Here is a 6,930-nt window from a genome sequence, read left to right as displayed (position 1 = left end):
CCGGCATCTTCATCTTTAGGTACGCATAATGGGGAACCGCCATGAACTTGGCGAGCACGGGTCGGCCCAGCAGCACGTGGTACGCGCTGGACAGGTCCACCACCTCGAACCAGATTGGTTCGCGTTGGAAGTGGCTGTTGTCACCGAACAGGACGTCGAACCGGACCCGGCCAATGGGAGAGCAGGTAGAGGCCGGGCACGATGCCGTGGAAGATCGTCCGGGTTGGCTCCAGGTCCTCGGCCTTGAGGCCGGGCTTGGTCATCGTGTCGCAGTAGAGGATGTTGATGTTGATGCCGCCGTCAATGAGGACTCGGGAGAACTTGCACATGCACCATGCAACGATGGTGGGGTTGAGGATGAGGGCTTAACCACTGATATGTCTCCAACGTATCTATAATTTTTGATTGTTCCATGCTATTATATTATCTGTTTTGAATGATTATGGGCTTTATTATACACTTTTATATTACTTTTGGGACTAACCTATTAACCGGAGGCCCAGCCCATATTGTTGTTTTATTGCCTGTTTCAGTATTTCGAAGAAAAGGAATATCAAACGGAGTCCAAACGGAATGAAACCTTCGGCAACGTGATTTTTTGGAAGAATAGCATCCTGGAGACGTGGAGTTTAAGTCAGAAGATACTCGAGGACTCCACGAGATAGGAGGGCGCCCCCCCCCCCTGTAAGGCGCGCCCCCTGTCTTGTGGGCCCCTCGAGCACCTCCCGAACGACTTCTTTCGCCTATATAGTCCCACGTACCCTAAAAACATCCACGGAAAAGATAGATCGGGAGTTCCGCCGCCGCAAGCTTCTGTAGCCACCAAAAACCTCTCGGGATCCCTTCCCGGCACCCTGCTGGAGGGGGGATCCATCACCGGTGGCCATCTTCATCATCCCGGCGCTCTCCATGATGAGGAGGGAGTAGTTCACCCTCGGGGCTGAGGGTATGTACCAGTAGCTATGTGTTTGATCTCTCTCTCTCTCTCGTGTTCTCTCTCATGTTCCCTCTCGTGTTATCTTGATGTATCCCGAGCTTTGCTATTATCGTTGGATCTTATGATGTTTCTCCCCCTCTACTCTCTTGTGATGAATTGAGTTTCCCCTTTGAAGTTATCTTATCGGATTGAGTCTTTTATGAGAACACTTGACGTATGTCTTGCCGTGCTTATCAGTGGTGACAATGGGATATCATGTGCCTCTTGATGTATGTTTTGGTGACCAACTTGCGGGTTCCGCCCATGAACCTATGCATAGGGGTTGGCACACGTTCTTGACTCTCCGGTAGTAGCTTTGGGCACTCTTTCAAGTACTTTGTGTTGGTTGAATAGATGAATCTGAGATTGTGTGATGCATATCGTATAATCATGCCCACGGATACTTGAGGTGACAAGGGAGTATCTAGGTGACATTAGGGTTTTGGTTGATTTCTGTCTTAAGGTGTTATTTTAGTTCGAACTCTTTTATAGATCGATCCGAAAGAATAACTTTGAGGTGGTTTCGTACCCTACCATAATCTCTTCGTTTGTTCTCCGAAAGAATAACTTCGCATGTTGAGGGATTGTTATATGGTCTATCTACGTTATTATTGTTGAGAGAACTTGCACTAGTGAAAGTATGAACCCTAGGCCTTGTTTCCCATCATTGCAATACCGTTTGTGCTCACTTTTATCGCTCGCTACCTTGCTGTTTTTATTATTTCAGATTACAAATACCTTTATCTACTATCTATTTATCACTTGTATCTTCATCTCTTCGCCGAACTAGTGCACCTATACAATTTACCATTGTATTGGGTGTGTTGGGGACACAAGAGACTCTTTGTTATTTGGTTGCAGGGTTGTTTGAGAGAGACCATCTTCATCCTATGCCTCCTACGGATTGATAAACCTTAGGTCATCCACTTGAGGGAAATTTTCTACTGTCCTACAAACCTGTGCACTTGCAGGCCCAACAACGTCTACAAGAAGAAGGTTGTGTAGTAGACATCAAGCTCTTTTCTGGCGCCGTTGCTGGGGAGGTGAGTGCTTGAAGGTATATCTTTAGATCTTGCAATCGAACCTTTTTGTTTCTTGTTTTATCACTAGTTTAGTTTATAAAAGAAAACTAAAAAAATGGAGTTAAGTTTGTCTCATACGCTTCGTCTTTTTAGTATCTTTCGTGAGTTTGATGGAAAGGAAAATTGTGCTCATGTGCTAGAAGAAGAATGCATTAGAATGTTTGGTACTAGATCTTTGTATGATGAGCATGATTGCAATGTTGTTAGTATGAATTCTTTGAATATCCATGATGCTAATGATATGCAAAGCCACAAGCTTGGGGAAGCTATGTTTGATGAACATGATATTTTTTGTCCCCCAAGTTTTGATGAGAATATTTATTATGATGAAAGCATGCCTCCTATTTATGACGATTATATTGATGAAAGTGGGTTTGGAAGAGTGTTAACTTTAGGAAGTAGTGATCCCACTATTTTGGAGGATGTTGAATCTTATTGTGATGAACATGAAAGTGGATTTGGAAGAGTGTCAACTTTATTTAGTGATGATTCCACTATTTCGGAAGAGGTTCCAATTGATTATGAGAAAAAAGTTGCTACCTATGATGATTATTGTGATGACTTGTATGCTATTAAGAATAATGGTAAACATGAAACTTGTCATAATAATTTTAGTTTTCAATTGGATTATGCCTCACATGATAATTATTTTGTTGAGTTTGCTCCCACTACTATTCATGAGAAGAAATTTGCTTATGTGGAGAGTAGTAAATTTTCGATGCTTGTAGATCATGAAAAGAATGTTTTAGGTTCTGGTTATATTGTTGAATTCATTCATGATGCTACTGAAAATTATTATGAGAGAGGAACATATGCTTGTAGGAATAGCAATAATGTCAAGTTTCCTCTCTATGTGTTGAAAATTTTGAAGCTATGCTTGTTGTACCTTCCTATGCTAGTTGATTATTGTTCCCATAAGTTGTTTGCTCATAAAATACCTATGCATAGGAAGTGGGTTCGGCTTAAATGTGCTAGTCATATGCTTCATGATGCTCTCTTTATGTTTCAATTCTTATCTTTTGTGTGAGCATCATTGTCATCATCATGCCTAGCTAGAAAGGCATTGAAGAAAAGCGCTTGTTGGGAGACAACCCAATATTTATCCTTACTGTTTTTGTGTGTCCACATGATTATGCTACTGTAGTAATCATGTTTTATAGCTTTTGTTTCTATAAAGTGCCAAGTAGAACCTTTGGGAAGACTTGGGTGAAGTTTATGTGATCTTGCTGTAAAAAACAGAAACTTTTGCACTCACGAGATTAGCTGCCATTTTTTACTGGAGAGTGATTTTAGATTGATTTTTTTTGCATATGATTAATAGACAAATTAATCAGGTCCATATATTTATTTCAAAATATTTGGAGTTCCAGAAGTATACGTTTGATACAAATTACTACAGACTGTTCTGTTTTTGACAGATTCTGTTTTCATTGTGTTGTTTGCTTATTTTGATGCATCTATGAGTAGTATCGGAGGGTATGAACCATAGATAAGTTGGAATACAGTAGATATTACACCAATATGAATTTAGAATGAGTTCATTACAGTACCTAAGTGGTGGTTTTATTTTCTTATACTAACGGAGCTTACGAGTTTTGTGTTGAGTTTTGTGTGTGTTGAAGTTTTCATGTTTTGGGTAAGGATTCGATGGACTATGGAATAATGAGTGGAAAGAGCCTAAGATTTGTGATTCCCAAGGCACCCCAAGGTAATATTCAAGGACAACCAAGAGCCTAAGCTTGGGGATGCCCCGGAAGGCACCCCCTCTTTCGTCTTCGTTCATCGGTAACTTTACTTGGAGCTATATTTTTATTCACCACACGATATGTGTTTTGCTTGGAGCATCATTTTCTTTTGTTAGTTTTTGCTTGATGTTAGTTAGAATAATGTTTTGCATCTTTAGTTTCAAGAAAAAAGTCAAGGATAGCCTTTGCCATGCTTATTTTGCTAGTATACATGTTGCTGTTTGAAAACAGAAAGTTTACCGCTGTTGCAAAAATTCCCTAGAAAAGTCAGAGAATGTTATAACGTTGAATCTTTTTGCATATTAAGATCTGATAAATTTATTACAGTGGGAATTTTAGGTCATAATTTTTGGAGTCAGGGAAGTATTGATACTCTTGCATTATTTACAGACTATACTGTTTTGACAGATTGCTGTTATGGTTGCATTGTTTGCATATGTTTGCTTGTTTAATGATTCTATTTGAGGATAGGAGTATTAAATATGCAGATATATTTAGTATTCAATGTTGAATAATAATATTAGTGATTTTTTACAGTAGAAGATGATATGGTTTGGCATTGGTTTATACTAACCTATCTCACGAGTTCTTGTTGAGTTTGTTGTGAATGAAGCTTTTGATAAAAAAAGAGAAACCATGATATGAGAGGAATTAAGGAGACACAAAAGTTCAAGCTTGGGGATGCCCAAGGCACCCCAAGATAATATTTCAAGAAGTCTCAAGCATCTAAGCCTGGGGATGCCCCAGTAGGCATCCCAGCTTTCTTCTTCAACAACTATCGGTTAGTATCGGTTGAGCCTAAGTTTTTGCTTCTTCACATGAGTTGTGTTATCCTTGCAATGTCATTTTATTTTGTTTTTCTTGCTGCTTGAATACAATACCAAGATCTGAAATTCTTTAATGAGAGAGAGTCTTCACATAGTTGCACAATTATTTAGCTACTCTTTGATCTTCACTTATATCTTTCGGAATAGTTTGTCGTTTGCTCTAGTACTTCACTTATATCTTTTAGAGCACGGCGGTGGTTATATTTTGAAGAAATTGCTAGTCTCTCATGCTTCACTTATATTATTTTAAGAGTCTTAAACAGCATGGTAATTTGAATGAAAACTATCATAGGAAGTGAATTGGATGCTATGATCAATTTGATACTTGATAATTGTTTTGAGATATGGAGGTAGTAATATTAAAGTCATGCTAGTTGGGTGATTATGAATTTACAGAATGCTTGTGTTGAAGTTTGTGATTCCCGTAGCATGCACGTATGGTGAACCGCTTTGTGATGAAGTTGGAGCATAATTTCATTTATTGATTGTCTTCCTTATGAGTGGCAGTCGAGGACGAGTGATGGTCTTTTCCTACCAATCTATCCCCCTAGGAGCATGCGCGTAGTGCTTTGGTTTTTGATGACTTCTAAATTTTTCCAACAAGTATATGAGTTCTTTTGATTAATGTTGAGTCCATGGATTATACGCACCCTTTCACCCTTCCACCATTGCTAGCCTCTCTTGTGCCGTGCAATTTTCGCCAGTACCATACACCCACCATACTCCTTCCTCAAAACAACCACCATACCTACCTATTATGGCATTTCCATAGCCATTCCGAGATATATTGCCATGCAACTTTCCACCGTTTCGTTCATATGACACACATTCTTTTGTCATATTGCTCTTTGCATGGTCATGTAGTTGACATCGTATTTGTGGCAAGGCCACCTTTATAATTTTCATACATGTCACTCTTGTTTCATTGCATATCCCGGTACACCGCCGGAGGCATTCTTATAGAGTCATATCTTGTTCTAGCTTTGAGTTGTAAATCCATAAAAGTGTGATGATCTTCATTATTAGAGCATTCTCCTCGTGAGGAAAGGATGATGAAGGCTATGATTCCCCCACAAGTCGGGATGAGACTTTGGACTTTACAAAAAAAAGAGAAAAATAAAAAAGAGAGAAAGGCCAAAAAAAGAGAAAAAGGCCAAAGAAAGAAAAAAAAAAGAGAAAAGAAAAGAAAAAAATAAGAAAATGAGAGAAAAAGAGAGAAGGGACAATGCTACTATCTCTTTTTCCACACTTGTGCTTCAAAACAGCATCATGATCTTCATGATAGAGAGTCTCATATGTTGTCACTTTCATATACTAGTGGGAATTTTTCATTATAGAAGTCGGCTTGTATATTCCAATGATGGGCTTCCTCAAAAGTGCCCTAGGTCTTCGTGAGCAAGCGAGTTGGATGCACACCCACTTAGTTTCTTTTTTTGAGCTTTCATATATTTATAGCTCTAGTGCATCTGTTGCATGGCAATCCCTACTCACTCACATTGATATCTATTAATGGGCATCTCCATAGTCCATTGATACGCCTAGTTGATGTGAGACTATCTTCTCCTTTTTTGTCTTCTCCACAACCACCATTCTATTCCACATATAGTGTTATGTCCATGGCTCACGCTCATGTATTGCGTGAAAGTTGAAAGAGTTTGAGATTATTAAAGTATGAAACAATTGCTTGGCTCGTCATCGGGGTTGTGCATGATTAAATACTTTGTGTGATGAAGATGAAGCATAGCCAGATTATATGATTTTGTAGGGATAACTTTCTTTAGCCATGTTATTTTGAGAAGACATGATTACGTTGATTAGTATGCTTGAAGTATTACTATTTCTTATGTCAATATGAACTTTTATTTTGTATTCATTTGGATCTGAACATTCATGCCACAATGAAAGAAAATTACATTGAGAATCATGCTAGGTAGCATTCCACATCAAAAAAAAATTATCATTTACCTACTCGAGGACGAGCATGAATTAAGCTTGGGGATGCTTGATACGTCTCCAACGTATCTATAATTTTTGATTGTTCCATGCTATTATATTATCTGTTTTGAATGATTATGGGCTTTATTATACACTTTTATAGTACTTTTGGGACTAACCTATTAACTGGAGGCCCAGCCCATATTGCTGTTTTATTGCCTGTTTCAGTATTTCGAAGAAAAGGAATATCAAACGGAGTCCAAACGAAATGAAACCTTCGGCAACGTGATTTTTTTGGAAGAATAGCATCCTGGAGACGTGGAGTTCAAGTCAGAAGATACTCGAGGACTCCACGAGATAGGAGG

This window comes from Triticum dicoccoides, chromosome 2B, assembly GCF_002162155.2.
Source record: "Triticum dicoccoides isolate Atlit2015 ecotype Zavitan chromosome 2B, WEW_v2.0, whole genome shotgun sequence".
In the NCBI taxonomy this organism is placed as follows: Eukaryota; Viridiplantae; Streptophyta; class Magnoliopsida; order Poales; family Poaceae; genus Triticum; species Triticum dicoccoides.
Note: the sequence above shows the minus strand (reverse complement) of the source record.